This window comes from Physeter macrocephalus, chromosome 11 (assembly GCF_002837175.3).
Source record: "Physeter macrocephalus isolate SW-GA chromosome 11, ASM283717v5, whole genome shotgun sequence".
In the NCBI taxonomy this organism is placed as follows: Eukaryota; Metazoa; Chordata; class Mammalia; order Artiodactyla; family Physeteridae; genus Physeter; species Physeter macrocephalus.
In genome coordinates, this window is record NC_041224.1 from 180,036,471 (window position 1) to 180,057,405 (window position 20,935).

At 44.8% G+C, this 20,935-nt stretch overlaps 1 protein-coding gene across 1 annotated transcript in view; it reads left to right on the forward strand.

Annotated features, from left to right (window-relative positions):
- Positions 1 to 290: 290 nt before the first annotated feature.
- TRAF3 (TNF receptor associated factor 3) overlaps positions 291 to 20,935 on the forward strand; it is a 127,249-nt gene continuing 106,604 nt past the window's right edge. Inside the window, exon 1 of the mRNA XM_024131065.3 lies at positions 291 to 489. The gene's annotated coding sequence lies outside the window, so the exon portion shown is untranslated. The remainder of the gene's footprint in view (positions 490 to 20,935) is intronic.

Consider the following 20,935-nt stretch of genomic DNA (forward strand, 5'->3'; position numbering starts at 1 on the left):
GCCCGAGGCCGCCCCCGCCCGCGCCTTGGCGCCGTTGCTAAGGCCGGCCGACTGGCGCCTGGCGGGAGGGCTTAGCAACGGGAGGCTGGCGCGCACGGGTTGGGCGGGGGCGCGCGGGGCCGCGGCCCGTGGGGCCGGCTGCGCTCACGGGCTCCCGCAGCTCCCACGCGCGCGCGCGCGCGCGCGCGGGGCCTGGAGGCGGGGGCGGGGCGGGCGCGCGCCAGGGCGCGCTCCAGCGGCCGGCGGGGATTTCCAGCGCGCGAGAGGAAGTGCCTGTAAGAGGGTGCGTGAGGGCGAGGGAGCGCGGCGCGGCGCGGCCGCCGCGTGCGCGAGCCGGGTTGCAGCCCAGCAGGGACTTTCCAGCCGGCGGCGGCGGCCGCCGGCCCTTCCCCGCCCCCCGACATGGGGCTGCCCGGGGAGCAGGACGCTGCGGACCGCGGCGGAGGACGCGCCCGGCGCCCCTGAGCCGGCCGAGCGGCGCGGACGCGGGTAAGGGGCCCGGCGGGTGGCGGGCGGCGGGCGGCTCCATCCCCGGCGGCTCCATCCCGCGCCCTCGGCGGCGGGCGGGCCCGGGGCCGGTCGGCGCGGGGCCGGGGCGGCGCAGGCCCGGAGCCCGACGGCGAGTGCCCGGTACGGCGCCGCCTCGCCCCAGCCCCAGCCCGGGCCCGTCCGCCCCCCGGACGCCTCAACTTCGGGAAACTTTGTCCTCCAGCCCGGCCCGGCCGGGGCCCGCGGGCCGGGGTCCCGCAGCTTTTCAGGAAACGGGGCGCCGAGGCCTCTTGGAAACGTGACCCCCCCCCCCGGGGTGGCGAGAAATCAGCATCTCCTGCGAGGCTGTGTGTTGCGGGGTGAGGAGCGGACCGATTCGGGTGTCTACATAGCCGAACGTGTTCACCCTGGGCTGGCTTAGGTTTTTTTTTTTTTTTTTTTTTTTAAAGCCATTATTTAAAAGTTTATACTGAGTCATTCCTCTGCAGATGAACCTCTGACCGATTCATAATCGGAGAGCTGCAGTGGCCTCAGAGGCAGGCGGGTACTGGGATCCAGTTTGGGGCAAAATGCACACATTCCGCCTTTGGTTAATTGCTCCTGCACACTTTGCCACGTTTTCACTGTCACCCCGTTGGGGACATCTATTTAATATTTAGGCCTTTAGAAAGAATTCCGTGTGGAAGAAAATTCTTTACCTTTCACTTGAAAACATAGCAGCAAAATGGAAATGGATGGTGTGTTGTGGACGTGCTTTGAAATTTAAGAAGCCTTCATATAATTGACCATTTGAAGGAAGCAATTTTTTTTAACATCTGTGTTGGCGTATAATTGCTTTACATTGTTGTGTTTCTGCTTTATAACAAAGTGAATCAGCTATACGTATGCATATGTCCCCATATCCCCTCCCTCTTGCGTCTCCCTCCCACCCTCCCTGTCCCACCCCTCTAGGTGGTCGCAAAGCACCGAGCTGATCTCCCTGTGCTATGCGGCTGCTTCCCACTAGCTGTCTGTTTTACATTTGGTAGTGTGTGTATGTCCATGCCGCTCTCTCACTTCGTCCCGGCTTACCCTCCCCCCGCCCCCCGTGTCCTCAAGTCCATTCTCTACGTCTGCGTCTTTATTCTTGTCTGAAGGAAGCAATTTTATTTCATGTTTTTCGTATTAAGCCGTGAATCAGTTTTCAGAGTGAGATGGGGAGTGTGTGTGTGTGTGTGTGTGTGTGTGTGTGTGTTATTTATTCATTTATTTTTGTGGAGTCATAAAGGCTGTATTGAGTAGCGTTGTCGCCGCTTCTTAATTTACATTCACAGCATACAACTGAGGAGGAGCCATAATTTTTTTTTTTTTCCTCTAGCGTTTGCTGGTGGAGCTTTTGGAAGTGTTGTGTTCTGTAATCTTGTATATGTCTATAAAATCCTTATCCAAAGAAGTGACCAGGTGGACCATCAGTTGGTGCTAAAATCTTCTCCTTTCACATCTTTAAAAATGGCCTGTTTAAAAGACTGCATCATATGTAGGATGTCTGGCAAAATAGTGTACATTGGTTTTTCAAGTGAAAGGAAATACTTGTGTTTTCACCGTGTGGTGACAATATGTATACTGAGAATTAGTCCAAGATGAAAAATTCTTTGGCCAAAGCAAAAATAAGCCTTATCAGTGTGAAAACTGTAAAATACATGAGATTGGAAATCTGGTGAGTAGGTGCTCAGGACAGAAAGCCTGACAGACCTGGGATTCCCACATCACTAGTTAAAATCAGACCTTATCAGGGATGAGGTTTAAGATGTAAGGTGTCTCACCCAGACGCCATCTGTTCCAGCTGTCACAATGCAGAAGCTGGGAAAGCAGAGAGCTGGCAGGGAGAATTCCAGCTTTTTTTTTTTTTTTTTTTTAAGACGTTCATGTGAATTTTTCTGTGAGGGGAAGAAGACCAATTATTTTCCTTGGATGCTCTCCATTAATTTTGGAATTAATAAGATGGCCTCACTCCTTGTAAAGAAGGGTGTAAAGACATTCCACTGGAAACAGGCAATAGCAGCGGCCAGTTGTTTCTGTTAATGCCATCAAAATATTCCTACTCTTGTTCGTGCCTTGAAGAGAGTCCTTCGTTTAACTGAAACATCTGAGCTGCTTCTTGCTGTTTTCCCCTGTGTTTGGGATTTTGATTCTGTAAACAGCCCTGCTAGAATCCCTTTAATTGTTCACTGTGCAAAGCGAGAAGGGCCTTGGGGGGTGGGGTGGGCGGTGTCAGTATAGATGTGCTAGTAAGCTGAAGGATGAGAATGATTTATCACTCTCTTAAAGTCCTTTTGTATGATGTTAAAGCTGTACTTCAAGAAAAACTGTCACTGTGGTGTTGCAAGTCTAGGCTAGCGCAAGCAAACAAAGGAAATTGCGTTAAATTTGCCCATCTCTATTTTCTCATCTTTGTAGAGCAAGACTCTCCAAACAGCAAGTGATCTAACCTATCAAATGTTATGCAATAGCTGAGTTTCCTTATAATGGTCAATTTAAGAACTATTAACTTAGCAGAGGAGACCTCTTATGGCCAAGGCCTCTGCATCAGTTCCATGGACTCAGGACCCCCCCTACATGCTTCTTTACAAGTGTTTATAGAGGAAGAAAAATTATTATTATTATTATTTTTTGCTGGGAGAGGAGAGTCATAATATTGACTTCAGATACAGAGAGAAACTGGGAAGAGAGCTACAAAGTGAGAAAGAAGGAGGTGAGGCCAGTGGATTTGGAAGACGACCAGGGAGAGGCAGCCGAGGCCTAAATGTGGAGATGATGCTTAGACTGGTTCTGGGCAGGAGGAACGAAGCTAGTGAGAGAGGCCGGTGCCCGCGGGCAGGAGGGCAGTAGAGAGAGGCGAGTGGGGATGGGCGTCTTGTGCTGTAGCAGCAGGCTTTGGGGCCAGAGGAGCTCATGGAGGTAGAAGACAATGCAGTTTTAAACAGAAAACATCATATGTGCTTGTGTAATGTCTATTATTCATAATTAACTAAAAAATACAAAATGGCTTTCTTGTTTTGGAGGGCCTTTACTAACTGTGGTCTGCACAGCACTATTCTACACATAGTGAGGGGTGGGGGACTGACCAGTCTAGGAAGGAGAAGGTGAGATTTTTATCATTAAGCATCGAAACCTTTTGGGGGCCAGAATTGCTTGTCTCCCTGTGCAGACTCGTTGGGGTGAGGCTGGCAGGTGGTGAGATGTCATAAATGCAGGTGACTGTTGGTTTCTGTCAACTCCGGAAATCAGGTGGGAATCTCTTGCTGAATTCTGTATTCTTCGAGATAAGTAGATCGTTAACTGGGATTTAACTGGGATTTGGGAGTCTTTTTCTCATTTAATTTGATGTTCAGTGAATGTACCTTGAGTTCCCATAATGTTCTAGTTATCGTGCTAAGTTGAGGGAGATACTGCACCTGCCTTTGAGGGCATGGTCTGCAGAAGTCCAGGGCATCTTGACCCCTGTGCATGGTGAAGGAGATGCCAGAAACCAGTGGGTATTTGACTGAGGTAGCACCAGGACTGAAGCCTGTGCCAGGGAGGGTGAGGAAAAATGAAGATTTCACCACCCTGCCCTCAGGGAGCTGGCTGCTCAGCTAGACAGTGAAGACCCACTAGGAAGAAGCTAGAAAAGTCATACAGTGTAGGCTAAAATGAATTAGTGGATTGTGCAGAGGACTGGAAGTATGGTAGAAGTTCAGAAAAGGGAAGGACAGCTCCTGGCTAGCGGGGGTGGCCAGGGAAGGCTTCTGGGAAGTGGGCGTTGAGACCCAGTGTCAGGAAGGCAGGTGCCATGGGCCCATGCGGGGCCTCTTGCAGGGCCCTGAGAACGGCAAGAAGAGGATTTCTCCCCTCCTGGCTTTGTTTCGGTGGCATGGCATCTGACAGTGTGCGGTCCTGTTGCTTCTTGCCAGTAGATACAGTCCTGGTGATGCTACTGGTCAGTGGGTTTCCGGTTGTGATGTTTCCCGTGCTGTCCTCTGGCGCCTGCCAGGCCCTTTGTGACCAGGAGCTCAAGCGGGTCGGGCGGTCTGCCCCACGATGGGCCTGGTCTACGGTGGGGAACAGAGCAGTGGGCCCCAACCTGGGCGGCAGCACTTTGCTGTCCCTGACGTTTCTCGTTGTAGGTAGAAAATCTCAAAAGGTGGTGGCGAGGGGAGGGGTGTAAATGTTAGAAAGCCCCTTCCCCCAAAATCTACTGCTGTGTCATCCATGCTGAAATGACCTAAATCTCTTTAATTCGCAAGAAATAAAAAAGTGCCCTGTAATTTCATTTCATGGTTTACTTTTTCCTGGCCTTTGCTCCGTGCTGGTTTTTGACTCCATGTTTTTTTTTTTGGCCTCGAGGCGAGGCTTGTGGGATCTTAGTTCCCTGACCGGGGATTGAACCCTGGGCCCGAGGCAGTGAAAGCGCAGAGCCCTAACCACTGGACCGCCGGGGAATTCCCGACTCCATGTTTTTTTTAATGGAGGTTATTTGGTAACTTTTATGAGGCTATTCTACCAAGTAAGATATCATGCCTGCTGTTCTGATATCCTGATTTCCTTTCCAATTAAAACACTGATTCTATGGCAAAACCCAAAAGCATATTTGTTGGAAACTTTGTTTCTTTAAGTGGAGAGAAAAGCTAAATTGACTAACCGACTGGGATAATGTCATCTTTAGGACAACAGTAGCACCAACATACTAAAACATTAGTTTCCGGGAGTCATAATTATAGTGAAGGTTTTCGGAGACTTACTTTGTACCCTGGAAGGTTAATGTCCAATAGGAGGCCTGCATACACTTGAGGTGATGAGGTGCTGGTCAGGCCCCCACTCTCCCCCAGGGCCTGGCACGTGGTGGACTGACCCTCCATCAATGTTTGTGTTCAGAATCTGCAAGTTTGGGAAGGAAGAGGGGTGTGACAGCTGCCCACACAGTGGCTCCATGTGGTTTGGCATACGTGTCTGCAGGTGGGTGTGCCCTGGAGCTGCCCTCCCTTGACTGTGCTTCCACTCCCCTCACCCCCCATCCCCTGTTCTGATGGTGCTTAGCTCCCTGGTTTGTTGTGTTAGGGGGCTTGTAAGATGGGAGGCTTCATTTGACATTTTAACTTTCCTGGGTGCATAGCCTGATGTTTGAAATGTTATTATAGGGTAAATTAAGTGTTTTGGTTTCAGAAGGCTTTTCTGTGTGAGAAAGGGCATGGCATGGTTTTAGTACAGTATGTCTCAAACCCTTGATAGGAGTCTAAGCCCATTAAAGTTTTATCTTAAAATTGAATAGGACTTTTACATTGTACTCAGTAATATGTCCCCCCCAGTTTTTGAGTACATTCGATTCTCCAAAAGATGCATTGTGTTCATCCTTGGCTTCCCTAGGATCTGTGAGGGGTCCCCTGGCATTCCTACCATGTGTCCTTGGGGCTGTCCACCCCCTCACTTGAGAAGTGTGGGCATGGTGGAAGGCACCAGCTTTAAAGATCTGAAACCCGGTCCTGCCCTCTGTACACACTAGCAGAACAACCCTGGGCCGGCTGCTGGGCCTCTCTGAGTTGGTTTATCCATCTGTAAAATGGGATGAATAGCACCATGCACAGACTTGCTTCTTATGAATGAAATGGACGAGAAAGCCTTCTACTGATGTCAATTTTCGTAGTAATAGAGGGTTGAGATGTAATGGAGTAAGAGCGTTAAGATCTTAGAATATAAACATAACGTGTCAGATCTCGGTGGGGACTGTAGAGATTTTCTAGTTGAGTTCCCTCATTTTATATGGGAGGCAGCTGAGGCTCAGAGCGTTTGTGTAAGTAACTCTCCCAAGTCAGGATCATTATCTGGCAAAGCAGGGACTGTTCACCCAGAGTAGTGTTTTTTGGGTTTTTGTTTTTTCCCCTTGCAGTCTTCATTTTTCCAAGATTGGCCCCAGGGAAGCTGCTTGGCCTCTAATGCCAACTTGGGATAATTGAAAATTATTTAATCAACACACATTTTTTTGAGAATTTACCCAGGAGCTATGCTAGTTGCCAGAGCTAAAAAGTAAAGTAAGATGCTGTATGGTCACTACCCTCAAGGAGCTTCTGTGAGATGAGTAAGCCAGCAGAACCATTTGGTCACAGCACAGTGTGGTGGGCGCCAGGATGGTGGGACAGAGGCGCGCTGGGAGCCCGGAGGTGTTTTCCGAGGAGGGCGAGCGTGTCAGAGCGCCTGTGGGCAGCGGGGGCGCCCTGTGGCTGCCGTTCAGGGGGCGGGGCTCCGGGGAAGGGGCTGGCTGCCTGGGGTGCCGCCTTGGTGCCAGCCTGACTTTAGAGGGAAGACTCATTCCCATTTTACAGATGAGGAAAAGGAAGAGCATCGGGCCCGTTGGACTCTATTATAGAGTTCGTGTTTTCATCAGTGTGCTCTGTGGTCAGTTTAAGCTGAATTACAATCCGGTTTTAGATTTTGTTCTTATTCTAGACTTTTTAGTTTTGCTTTCAGATTCTAGATATTTTAGTTTTGCTGCTATATAGTGCTTTTTAAAAGACACTGTGTATTTTTCCAACATATATTTTTCATGCGGCCTTTCCTTTCCTCCAACATCTGTTTTGCCTGTATCGACTTACTTTTCCAGGTGGTACTCCATTTCTTCTCTCTGTTTTGAGTTATTTTCTTAGAGCAGCAACATTGCATTCCACATCCTTTAATAAGTTCAGTTAAGGCGTTCTTTACCCTGTGGTTCTCGCCGAGGAAAGGTCCCAAACTTGATTTACTAATGTGTTTTCTTTCCCCTTTCTCTCTCTTAATTTACATTTAAACCGGTAGTCTAGTAATAATGATAGAATTTAGTCATTATATTTTTACAGGGTTTTACAAATATTAGCTCGTTAGCGGTGAACAAGTCCCGGAGGCCTGGTCACCCTGTAGAGAGCTGGTTACAGCCAGCATAGGCAGCTTTCCACCCATTCATCTGGAATTTAATTATAACTGTGGATTGCTTATGGGAATATGAGTTAAAGGCAATGAAGCCTTCTCCACAGTAGCAGGGAAATGATGTCATTGGCTATTTTGGAGAAGATTTTACATGGCTCTTCTGCTAGAACCACTGTAAAGTTTTGAACACGGAACCAGGACGGGTCGTGATGGCTGGACTGAGGTGAGGGGGCTTGTTTCATAGCCATCTGTACCTGCTCCAGGGAGGGCTGTGAGTAAGGGGACACAGCTGGACACTGAGGCCTCAAGGTCAGGTTCCTAGAGTGACAGAGGATAGATTTTCTTTGTTCTTACACCCGGTTAGACCTTTTGGGGTCAAGGCAGTGGCATGGGAGAGAGAGCAAGGGCCTCAAGTTTCTGGAGAAGCCTGCCCTGCCTTCTCCAGGTTGAGGGATGTTCTGGTGCATCTTGGGTGGGTCTCTAGTGTTGAGATGACGAGCTTCTTAAGGACAGGGTCACTTCATCGTATTTTCACAGTCTGGCTTAAGATGTACTTAGGCCATCTTAGATTAGACGAATTTATGTATGAAAATAGTATGGGTCCGAAGTCAGACCCGATTTGAATTCTGGTCCTTCCTTTAGCTAACTATGATTGTAAGTTCTTTATCCTTTCTGAACCTCAGTTTTCTCATCTATGAAAAAGTAGTTGTGAGGACCGAAAGTGAGAATGTGAGTGAATGTGAGAACCTAGCATAGCATGAGTGGTAATTTCTTTCTCTCTTTCCTTTCCTGAGCGATTCCCTAAAGGGAGAACATGCCTTGTTAGCAGAGTGAATGATGGGCTCTCTTGGGAGTATGGCCTGGCCCTGGATGACAAGTAGGGGTAGAAGAAGCACATTATTGGACTGTCAAGAAATTATTTGTAACAAAGAATAAAATATCTGGAAACTAAAAATCACTGTATATTTGCAAAAAAAAGGAATAAATGTCTATAGATAGGCCCTCACTTTTTTAGAAAAACAAATTTTACATATGATGATTTTTGATAAATTAAAAATTACATTTTGGTACATTTTTTCCCATTATTTATCAGAGTAATATTCTTAAATTCATTCCAATCTCTGTTCAGATATCACCTCTTCTAGGAGGTTTTCCTGAACACCCTAGTTAAAATAGCCCATGCTGTCACTCTCTAGTCTCTTAACCTTGCTTTCTTAATTCATAGCAGAAAATTTTTTTTCAACACCTTAACCCAGTTACCAGGAGAGTGCCTGGAGTATGTTAGATACTCAAGTATTTGTATGAATCAATCAATCAATAAACTACAGTCCAACCAGATTTTCTTTTATTGAGGCAAAATTCACACAATGTTCAGTAAACTATTTTAAAGTGTATAGTTGAGTGGTATGTAGTGTATTCATAATTTTGTGCAACCACCAGCTTGCTCTAGTTTCAAAACTTTTTCATCACCCTGTAAAAAAATCTGTACCCATTCAGTAATCATTCCCCATCCCCCCTTTCTTCTAATCTGATAATCTCTAATCTGCATTCTGTTGCTATAGATTTGCTTGTTCTGTGTATATCATATAAAAGGGATCATAAAGTCCGTGACCTTTTGTGTCTAGCTTCTTTCACTTAGCATAATGTTTTTGAGGTACATCCAACTTGTAGCATGTATCAGTAGTTTGTTCCTTTTTTGTGGCCGAATAATATTTCATTGTTTGTATATATCACTGTTTATCCATTCATCCACTGTTGGACATTTGGATCGTTTTTACCTTTTGGCTATTATGAATAATGTTTACAAGTTTGTATGTAGACACAGTGTTTTCATTTCTCTTGGGTGATATACCTAGGAGTGGAATTGCTGGGTCATATGGTCATTCTGTGTCTAACTTGTTCCCACCTGCAATGTACGAGGGTTCCAATTTCTGCACACCTTTGCCAACATTTATTTTGTTTTGTTTTGTCTTGATTAAAGCTGTTTTAGTGGATATAAAATGATATCTCATTGTAGTTTGGTATTTCCTTAGCGACCGACCAATGATATTGAACATCTTTTCATTGTACATCTTTTTTGGAACAATGTCCCTTCAAGTCCTTTGTGCATGTTTTAGTTGGGTTGTTTGTCTTGTTTTTGACATGTTTGTTGAGTTGTAAGAATTCTCTATATACTTTGGGTATTAAACCCTTAATAGATATATGACTGACAAATATTTTTTCCCATTCTGTAGGTTGTTTTTTCACATTCTTGATAGTGTCCTTTGATGCACAAAAGTTTTTAATTTTGTTGTTTTTGTTCCTTGTGCTTTTGGTATCAAACCTGAGAAACCATTGCCAAATCCAAGGTCATGAAGATTTACCCCTATATTTTATAGTTTCACCTCTTACATGTAGATCTTTGGTCCATTTTGAGTTAATTTTTGTATTTGGAATGAGGTAGGAGTCCCACTTCATTCTTTTGCATTTGGTTATTCATTTGTCCCAGCACCATTTGTTGAAGAGACTATTCTTTCCCGTCGGATGGTATTGGCACCTTTATTGGAAATAAATTAGCCGTGGGCGTTTGAATTTATTTCTGGACTCTCAGTTCTATTCCATTGGTCTATATGCCTGTCCTTCTGCCAGTAGCACACTGTTTTGATTATCGTAGCTTTGTAGAAAGTTTTGACGTAGTAAATTTGAGAAGTGTGAGTCTTCCAACTTTATTTTTCTTTTTCAGTATTGCTTTGGCTACTTGGCACCTCTTGTAGCTCCATATTAATTTGAGGATCGTTTTTTCTCTTTCTGTAAAAAGGTCATTGGAATTTTGACAGGGATTGCATTGAATCTCCTTTGGGGAATTGCCATGTGGTACTAAGTCTTCCAATTCATGACTATGGGATGTCTTTCTATTTATTTACACCTTTAATTTCTTTTTTTTAAAATTAATTAATTAATTAATTAATTTTTGGCTGCGTTGGGTCTTCATTGCTGCGCGTGGGCTTTCTCTAGTTGAGGCGAGTGGGGGCTACTCTTCATTGTGGTGCGCGGGCTTCTCATTGCAGTGGCTTCTCTTGTTGTGGAGCACGGGCTCTAGGCACATGGGCTTCGGTAGTTGTGGTTCACAGGCTCAGTAGTTGTGGCTCCCAGGCTCTAGAGCGCAGGCTCAGTAGTTGTGGCACATGGGTTTAGTTGCTCTGTGGCATGTGGGATCTTCCCAGACCAGGGCTCGAACCTGGGTGCCCTGCATTGACAGGTGGATTCTTAACCGCTGTGCCGCCAGGGAAGTCCAACACCTTTAATTTCTTTCAGCAAGATTTTTTAGGTTCAGTATATAAATTTTTTACCTCCTTGGTTAAATTTATACCTGGGTATTTTATTCTTTTGGATGCTATTATAAATGGAATTGTTTCCTTAATTTTCTTTTTGAATTGTTCATTGCTGGTGTATAAAAACACAACTGATTTTTGTGTGTTGATCATATACCCTGTGATCTTGCTGAATTTAGTTATTACCTCTATTAGTTTTTCATGGGCTTTTCTATATATAGAACCATGTCATTGGCAAATAGAGATAGTATGTTTCTTTCTTTCCAATGTTGGTGCCTTTTATTTCTTTTTCTTGCTTAATTGCTGTGGCTAGGACTTCTACTGCAGTGTTGAATAGCAGTGGTGAAAGCAGACATCTTTGTCTTGTTCCTAATCTTAGGGGAAAGCTTTTCAGTGTGATTATGAAGTTATGTGTGGCTTTAAAAAAATAAATGACCTTTGTCATGTTAAGTTCCTTGTTCAATATTTAATTCCACACCCTCAGTCCCCTCTGACCTCATCACATTTGCTCCCACTCAAATAGTGTTGCAACAATCCGCTGAGATAGGCAGAGAAGGCAGATTTACAGAAAATGAGATTTCCAGTCAAACCAGTGCATACACACGTCTTGCACATGCTGTCAAATTATCCCACCCTTTTATACACAAACAGCTCCAACCTTATTCTATTACATCTCTAGGGGATTTACTAGAATGATCTAGGGTGAAAAAGGGAAATTAGGGATATATAAGCTTACTAATATATTCCATGTGCTTACTAATATATATTACTAATATATTTAAGGAAGTTCCCTTAAATTCCTAGTTTACTGATTGTTTTGTGATGAAAGGTTGTTGAATTTTGTCAAATGCTTTCTGTGTGTCTATTGATATGATCATGTGTTTTTTTCCCCCTTCTTCTATTAATGTGGTGTGTTTCATCAATTGATTTTTGTATGTTGAACCTCCCTTGCTTTCCTGGGATATATCTCACTTCATCATGGCACAGAGTCCTTTTAATGTGTTGTTGGATTTGGTTTGCTATTTTGTGGAGAATTTTTGCATCTGTGTTCATATGGGATATTGGTCTTTAGTTTTCCTTTCTTGTATCTTTGTCTGGCTTTGGTATCAAGGTACCAACTGCATTTTGACTATACATTGTGTTTCTTCAGAATTTTGAAACCTGTCCTCAGTAGTGTATAGAAAATTCTAGGAGGGTTTTGAAGCAGACAGGACAACTCTTCAGTGATGATCATACCACATACCTCCTTGCTTTCTTACATGAGGCTGCCCCAATGGCTAATACCTAGGAAAATCCTGGCTGACATTACCACCATAACTCTGTGTCCACCAGTGGAGAATGGAGGAAGGGGTTCCATTCCTGATGCCGGTGCTGGAGCTTCTGTCATTTCCTGGAAAAGCCACAGATTGTTCCAGATAATGAATGCTGAGTAACAAACCATCCTAAGCATCTGTGACCTAAAACAGTAATTTGTTATTAGATAGTATGGTTCTGTGGGTTGGTCAGGCAGGGCTCAGCTGGGTGATTCTTCTGCTCTATGTGGCATTAACTGAGGGCACTCACTGGTATTTATCTGGCCTCTGGTCTGGTCTGGAGGGTCCAAAATGGCTATACTCACATGCTTGGATGGTTGGAAGGCCAGGCTTAGTGGTTCCTCACTTTCCACGTAGTGTCAGGGCCTCATCATGTGGCCTCTCTGCTCACGTGGTTGGACTTCTTACATGTCAGCTGAAGACTCCTAGAGTGATTGCTCTAGGAGAGTAGGTGGGGATGACAAATCGGTGTAGCATTACTCTTTCTTTTTCTTTAATATTTATTTATTTGGTTGTGCTGGGTCTTAGTTGCGGCAGGCAGGCTTCTTAGTTCTGTCAGGGAGGCTCCTTAGTTGTGGCATGCATGTGGGATCTAGTTCCTGACCAGGGATCGAACCCGGGCCCCCTGCATTGGGAGCGCGGAGTCTTATCCGCTGCACCACCAAGGGAAGTCCCAGTGTAGCATTACTCTTGCTGTGTTCTGTTAATCGAAGAACCCACAGAGTACTCCCAGATTAAGCAGAGGGGACATAGAGCCTACCTCTTGATAAGAGGAGTGTCAAGGAATCGGTGACTGTCTTTAATCCACTACATGTATGGTGGTTAGATTCCACAGTGCTGTCAGCAATATACATGTTGTATATACTTTTTAAGAGAGGCTGTTGTGGGCTAAAATGGAAACCCCAACTGTTGTGTGTTACCCATTTTCTGTGAGAAAGTGCATTCTGTATTCTGAACTGAGAATTCATGAATAAACTTTTGGAATATCCCCATTCATAAAATGGTAATTGTCTGTATAAAATGTGTGCTTTATTTAATCAGGCATCCTTGATCATCTATTTGCCAGGAGTTTTTCAAGTATAACTTTGAGTCCATAAATTTTCCCTTCCTATTAGTTCATTTAAAAAATTATTTGAAAACTTCACTTTCATTTTGAAGAGTATTGTAATTCTCTCTGTTCTTAAAGTTTCATTGAGAATATATTAGTAAGCTTATATATCCCTAATTTCCCTTTTTCACCCTAGATCATTCTAGTAAATCCCCTAGAGATGTAATAGAATAAGGTTGGAGCTGTTTGTGTATAAAAGGGTGGGATAATTTGACAGCATGTGCAAGACGTGTGTATGCACTGGTTTGACTGGAAATCTCATTTTCTGTAAATCTGCCTTCTCTGCCTATCTCAGCGGATTGTTGCAACACTATTTGAGTGGGAGCAAATGTGATGAGGTCAGAGGGGACTGAGGGTGTGGAATTAAATATTGAACAAGGAATCTGCATCTTTGTTCCAGTGGAGCCACCAGGTATCGGGATTAATATGGTGGAGGGGGGCGGAGCTGTGTCCCACGTGCGCCCTTTGCGTGCGCCCTTTGCGTGCGCCCTGCGCAGAGAGCCCCACTCACACAGTGCTGCCCTGAGGCCTCCGGGCCCAGAGGCGCACAGCAGGAGCTGCCCGGCTCTGTGTTTCCCAAACGTGGCTTGCCTTTGTTCCCCGATACCCATCACCCCTGGGCATCTAACCTTCTGTCCGAAGTAGGTGTGAATGAAGAGAGCCGCTTTACATGGTTGATATGCTGGAGTGACTGACTGATGCATGGAATTTCAGGGAGTCCTGGGCGCTCCTGGACCCCCTCCCTTCGTGCCTGTTGTAAGACTCTCTGGTCTAGATGGTCTGGGGTCTCTTATAATAAAGTTTTATGTGAAACTTTATGTGTATACACACACACACACACACACACACACACACACACACACACACACACAGAGACATAATTTTTTTTTTTTTGGTATGGGGTGCCCATTTCTTATTCTGTCCTTTCTATGAATTCCAAAAATTTGCTGGCCTTTGCCATTTCATCAGGGAGAAAGTAATTGCTCTCTGCAGGTTTTGGGGGATGCTTCTTTTGATACTACTTACCGTTTTCATTCACTATCACCTTCAGGATTTTCTCTACCAGAATGTTGTGACTGTGGCCCAAGGGTGACGAGCACAGGGGCTGAAGAAGGGTAGTGAGAATTGAGGACTGGGAAGGCTGGGAACCAAGGCAGGGAGGATGGGGGTCAGGAGGGCAGTGGCACTCACAGTGAAAGATAAGAGCTCTTAACGCTTTGACATTCTATTCTTCTAAGTATATCACTGCAGACGTAAAAGTTTCTGAATTACATGGAGACCACTGTTGGTGGGCCAGGGGCTGGACTGGTGGGGGTGGAGGGGATAGTGGCCTCCCGCCAGTAGAAGCCCTGCCGTGGTGGGACAAGATTCAAGTAGACGTAGGGACCAGTGAGCTAGACCCACCAGTCTTTGCGGCCTCCGGCAACTTATTTAACCTATGAAACCTCCATCTCCTTTCATGGTAGGCGGGAATAGTAGTGTCGTGGTTGTTGTGAAAATAAAATAGTAAGCTTTAAAAAATGAATTCACCAGAAAAATGAAATATGGTATTTTTATTTTATTTATTTATTTTTTTCGATACGCGGGCCTCTCACTGTTGTGACCTCTCCCGCTGCAGAGCACAGGCTCCGGACGCGCAGGCTCAGCGGCCATGGCTCACGGGCCCAGCCGCTCCACGGCACGTGGGATCTTCCCGAACCGGGGCACGAACCCGTGTCCCCTGCATTGGCAGGCGGACTCTCAACCACTGCGCCACCAGGGAAGCCCGAAATATGGTATTTAAGGCTAAAGGAACGGACATTTTTCAGCCCAGGGAAGAGAAAATAGAGGATATGTCCAGCAAACATTCACCATTTCAGCACATGTTTATCTACTGGGTGCCTGGCTGAGTTTAGTGCTCAGGGGTGTGTGCGCGCGTGTGTGTGTGTTTGTGTGTGTGCGCGTGCGCGCGCATGTGAAGTGTATAAGGAAAAACATTTAAATGAACACTGTCCAAATTTTGTTTAGTTCAGCAAACTTTAAAAAAAAAATTTATTGAAGTATAGTTGATTTACGTCATGTTAGTTTCAGGTGTATAGCACAGTGATTCATTTACATATACATATGTATATTTTTCCCTTATAGGTTATTACAAAATATTGAGTATCGTTCCCTGTGCTATACAGTAGGTTCTTGTTGGGTTTTTAAAATTCATTTAAAAAATTAATTAGTTAATTAATTAATTAATTTTGGGCTGCATTGGGTCTTCGTTGCTGCTCCTCTGCTTTCTCTAGTTGCGGCGAGCAGGGGCTACTCTTGTTGCGGAGCACGGGCTCTAGGTGCTTGGGCTTCAGTAGTTGCGGCACACGGGCTCAGTAGTTGTGGCTCACGGGCTCTAGAGTGCAGGCTCAGTAGTTGTGGCGCACAGGCTTAGTTGCTCCGTAGCATGTGGGATATTCCCGGATCAGGGATGGACCCCGTGTCTCCTGCATTGGCAGGCAGATTCTTAACCATTGTGCCACCAGGGAAGTCCTATCTATTTTATATATAGTAGTGTGTATGTGTTAATCCCAACCTCCTAATTTATCCCTCCCTCCTCCTTTCCCCTTTGGTAACCATAAGTTTGTTTTCTATGTCTGTGGGTCTGTTTCTGTTTTGTAAATAAGTTCATTTGTATCTTTTTTGTTGTTGTTGTTAGATTCCACAGACAGATAAATGATATCATATGATACTTATCTTTCTGTCTTGCTTACTTCACTTAGTATGATAATCTCTAGGTCCATCCATGTTGCTGCAAATGGCATTATTTCATTCTTTTTTATGGCTGAGTAGTATTCCATTGTGTGTGTGTGTGTGTGTGTGTGTGTGTGTGTGTGTGTGCATACCACATTTTCTTTATCCATTCATCTGTTGATGGACATTTAGGTTGCTTCCATGTCTTGGCTATTGTAAATAGTGCTGCCACGAATATTGCGGTGCATGTATCTTTTCATTTATTTATTATTTATTTTGGCTGTGTTGGGTCTTAGTTGTGGCATGCAGGATCTCTCGTTGCAGTAGGCAGGCTCTTCATTGCAGCACACAGGCTTCTCTCTAGTTGTGGCACGCAGGCTCAGTAGTTGCGGCACGCAGGCTTAGTTGCCCCACAGCATGTGGGATCTTAGCTCCCCAAGCAGGAATCGAACCCACCTACTCTGCATTGGAAGGCAGATTCTTAACCAGTGGATCACCAGGGAAGTCCCACATGTATCTTTTCGAATTATAGTTTTCTCTGGATATATGCCCAGGAATGGGATTGGGATTGCAGGATCATATGGCAACTCTATTTTTAATTTTTTAAGGACCCTCCATACTGTTCTCCATAGTGGCTGCACCAGTTTACATTCCCACCAACAGTGCAGAAGGGTTCCTTTTACTCCACACCCTCTCCAGCATTTATCATTTGTAGACTTTTTGATGATGGCCATTTTGACTGGTGTGAGGCGGTACCTCATTGTAGTTTTGATTTTCATTTCTCAATTAGCAATGCTGAGCATTTTTTCTCATGCTTGGTGGCCATCTGTATGTCTTCTCTGGAGAAGTGTCTAGGGCATCTGCCCATTTTTTGATTGAGTTGTTTGTTTTTTTGATATTGAGCTGTATGAGCTGTTTGTATATTTTTGAAATTAATCTCTTGTCGATCACATTGTTTGCAAATATTTTCTCCCATTCTGTAGGTTGTCTTTTCATTTTGTTTATGGTTTCCTTGGCTGTGAAAAAGCTTTTAAGTTTAATTAGGTACCACTTTTTGTTTGTTTTTATTTCCATTACTCTAGGAGACAGAACTAAAAAGATATTGCTGTGATTTATGTCAAAGAGTGTTCTACATATGTTTTCCTGTAGGAGTTTTATAGTATCTGGTCTTACATTTAGGTCTTTAATCCATTTTGAGTTTATTTTTGTGTGTGGTGTTAGGAAGTGTTCTAATTTCATTCTTTTACATGTAGCTGTCTAGTTTTCCCAGAACCCCTTATTGAAGAGACTCTCTTTTTTCCATTGTATATCCTTGCCTCCTTTGTTGTAGATTAATTGACCATAGGTGCGTGGGTTTATTTCTGGTCTTTCTATCCTGTTCAATTGGTCTATAGATCTCTTTTTGTGCCAGTATCATACTGTTTTGATTACTGTAGCTTTGTAGTATAGTCTGAAGTCAGGGAACCTGGTTCCTCCAGTTCTATTTTTCTTTCTCAAGATTGCTTTGGCTATTCGGGGTCTTTTGTGTTTCCATACAAATTAAAAGAAAATCTTTTGTTCTAGTTCTGTGAAAAATGCCATTGGTAATTTGATAGGGATTGCATTGAATCCATAGATTGCCTTGGGTAGTACAGTCATTTTAACAATATTGATTCTTCCAATCCAAGAACACAGTATATCTTTCCATCTGTTGTGTCATCTTCAGTTTCTTTCATCAGTATCTTATAGTTTTCAGAGTAAAGGTCTTTCGCCTCCTTAGGTAGGTTTATTTCTAGGTATTTTATTCTTTTTGATGCGATGGTAAATGGGGTTGTTTCCTTACTTTCTCTTTCTGATCTTTCGTTGTTAATGTATACAAATGCAGCAGATTTCTGTATGTTCATTTTGTATCCTGCAACGTTACTAAATTCATTCATGAGCTCTAGTAGTTTTTTGGTGGTGTCTTTAGGATTTTCTATGTATAGTATCATGTCATCTGCAAACAGTGACAGTTTTACTTCTTCTTTTCCAATTTGGATTCCTTTTATTTCTTTTTCATCTCTGATTGCTGTGGCTAGGACTTCCAAAACTATGTTAAATAAAAGTGGTGAGAGTAGGCATCCTTGTCTTGTACCTGATCTTAGAGGAAACGCTTTCAGCTTTTCACCATTGTGTGTATTGGTAGCTGTGGGTTTGTCATATATGGCCTTTATTGTGTTGAGGTAGGTTCCCTCTCTGCCTACCTTCTGGAGTCAGCAAACTTTTATAAAGCACTTCATGGATGCCAGTCATGCTGTTACATGCTAGGGGTGTGTGTGTGTGTAAGTGTGTATGTGTGTGTGTATAAATACTGAGACACTCTCTGTGTTCTCAAGAAATTCAGACTGCTCATTTCAACCTGGGACATTACGCTTTATGAAAGAGGCATGTTATTAGCTCAGGCTGTCCTAACAAAATATCATAGATTGTGTGGCTCAAGCAACAGGAACTTATTTCTCACAGTTCTGGAGGCTGAAGGTCCAAGATTAAGGTGCCAAGCAGTTCAGTTTCCAGGTGAAGGTTTTGTTCCTGGCTTGTAGGTTGTCACCTTTTCACTGTGTCCTCACATGTTGAGGGAGAGAGAAACAGGAAGCAAGCTCTCTGGTTTCTCCGCCCCCACCTTTTTTAAAAAATAAACTTTATTTATTTATTTATTTATTTTTGGCTGCATTGGGTGTTCATTGCTGCACGCGGGCTCTCTCTAGTTGAAGCGAGCAGGGGCTACTCTTCATTGCGGTGCGCAGGCTTCTCATTGTGGTGGCTTCTCTTGTTGCAGAGCATGGGCTTTAGGTGTGCGGGCTTCAGTAGTTGTGGCTCACAGGCTCAGTAGTTGTGCCTTGCAGGCTCAGTAGTTGTGGCTTGCAGGCTCTAGAGCGCAGGCTCAGTAGTTGTGGTGCACGGGCTTAGTTGCTCCATGACATGTGGGATCTTCCTGGACCAGGACTTGAACCCGTGTCTCCTGCATTGGCAGGTGGATTCTTAACCACTGCGCCACCAGGGAAGTCCCTCTGGTTTCTCCTCTTATTAGGCCCCTAGTTATTTCCCAAAGGCCTATCTCCAAATACTGTCACATTAGGAGTTAGAGTTGCAACATATGAATTTTGAGGGGGCACAATTCAGTCATAGCATTGTGCTTTGGACCCCATAATTCATGTCCTTCTCACGTGCAAAATACATTCATTCCATTCCAACAGCCACAAAAATCTTAACGACAGTATCACCTCTGAAGTAAAGTCCAAGGTCTCATCTACGTATCATCTAAATAACATGTGGGTGAGACTAGCAGTGTGATCCATCTTGAGGCAGAATTCCTCTCCACCTGTGAACCTATGAAACCAGGTAGGTTATGTGCTTCCAACATATAGTGTTGGGACAGGCATAGGATAGATATTCCCCTTTGAAAAGAGAGGAATAGGAAAGAAGGAAGTGTGACAGGCCCCAAGCATGTCCAAGTGTAACAAGGAAAATTCCGTTCAGTCTTAAGACTTGAGAATAATCCTCTTTGGTTTGATGCTCTGCCTTCTGGACTCACTAGTGTGGAGGTCCCACCTCTGCTGGAGCGGGGCTGTGCCCCCAAGGCACTGGGCAGCTGCTGCCTGACCTGTTGAAACGTGGGTGATGGCCACCCCTCTTTGAAACTGAGGAGGTATCCCTGATGCTCTCTGTATGGCCTGAAAAACAGTAGAACAAAAATAAAAGGGAGAAAATTACAGGATGAGTCAGTAAGTTAGTAAGCTAATACTTGGATCAGAATAGGAGTCTTGTTTAGTTTCACGAGGACCTTTACCAAATGAGCCTCTCAAGAGACCTGACATGAGGGTGGTGACCGGGCTGGCATACGTACGTGTCATATTGGAAGTGACCCAAGCCTGGGTGTGGAAGACGATGGCTAACTCGGCATTTGGGAAATGGAGTTAGGTCTGAGGAGGCTTTAGGGGGCAGCCTATTGTCATGGAACGCTGTTCATGGTCCTCCTCGTGACGGGTGTGTTCAGAAGAAGCTGGCAGACACCTGTCCGTGGGAGAAGCAGGCTGCAGGACCACTGATGTCCCTTTCAGTCTGAGGGTTCGTGAACGTAATTTAAAGTCCGCTGTTTGACTGGTGTGTGCACTCAGTTCACGAGTTCATACCCATAGTGTGGCAGCAGCCTGAGCGTGACAGCTTCTTTTCTCATCCTCTTCTGCCAACTGTTCTTGCTGGCAGGCGGGCAGCAGTACTTCTTGATTCTGAATTGATGTGTGATTGCCCCATAGGACTCGGCCTTTAGTGTGGTATGTCTCGGGTTTCATTGGTTTCAAAGGAGGGAAGAATGCTTGTGACCCACAGAGCCTGGCATGGTTGAGGTATTCCATCCCTGAGGAATTTAATAACATTTCCTGGTCGTTACTGGAAGCCTCTCAGACTTCTCTGATGGACTGTGGGCACTCTGAAGTGGGACTCCTGACTGAGCTGCAGGCTGCCTTCGCAGAGGCTTCTGTTGTTAGTGCTTTCTTTTCTTTTCTCTTAATGGTTTCATGTCAGCGACTCTGAATCCCAGCTGTACATTAGAATTATTAGAAAGAACCACAAAAGCTGGGGGCCTCACTTCAGACTATTTCAGTCAGTTAAGACTCCAGAAATCAGATTTCCTGGATATCATGCTGATGTGCCCTCAGCAGGGCTGAGGGCCTGTGGTTTAGTAGAAGGAGCACACTTCTCTCTCCCCAAAGGATGATTCCTGTCCTTAGAAATGCAGGATCACAGGCCGTCCCTCACACCTGCTGAGTCCCAGAGTGCTTCAGGTGATGGACAGGCTTTGGTGCAGAGAGTGAACTTGAGCAAGTCACTTGACCTTCCTGAGCGTCGGGCCCCTGCGCATACAGTGAGGAAGATAATGCGGGCACCTAGTTTCTCAGCCACAATTCTGAAGCCACAGAGCCTCTGAAAATGGAATGGTTTTGTCATAGGTTTGGTTATGGCTGCTGTCCCAGACTTCACTGGGAGTGTTATGTAATATATAATATATGCAATATTTCCTTTCTAAAATCCAGACAGTTCTGAACTCTGAAACACATCTAGCTTTGGTTGGGGTA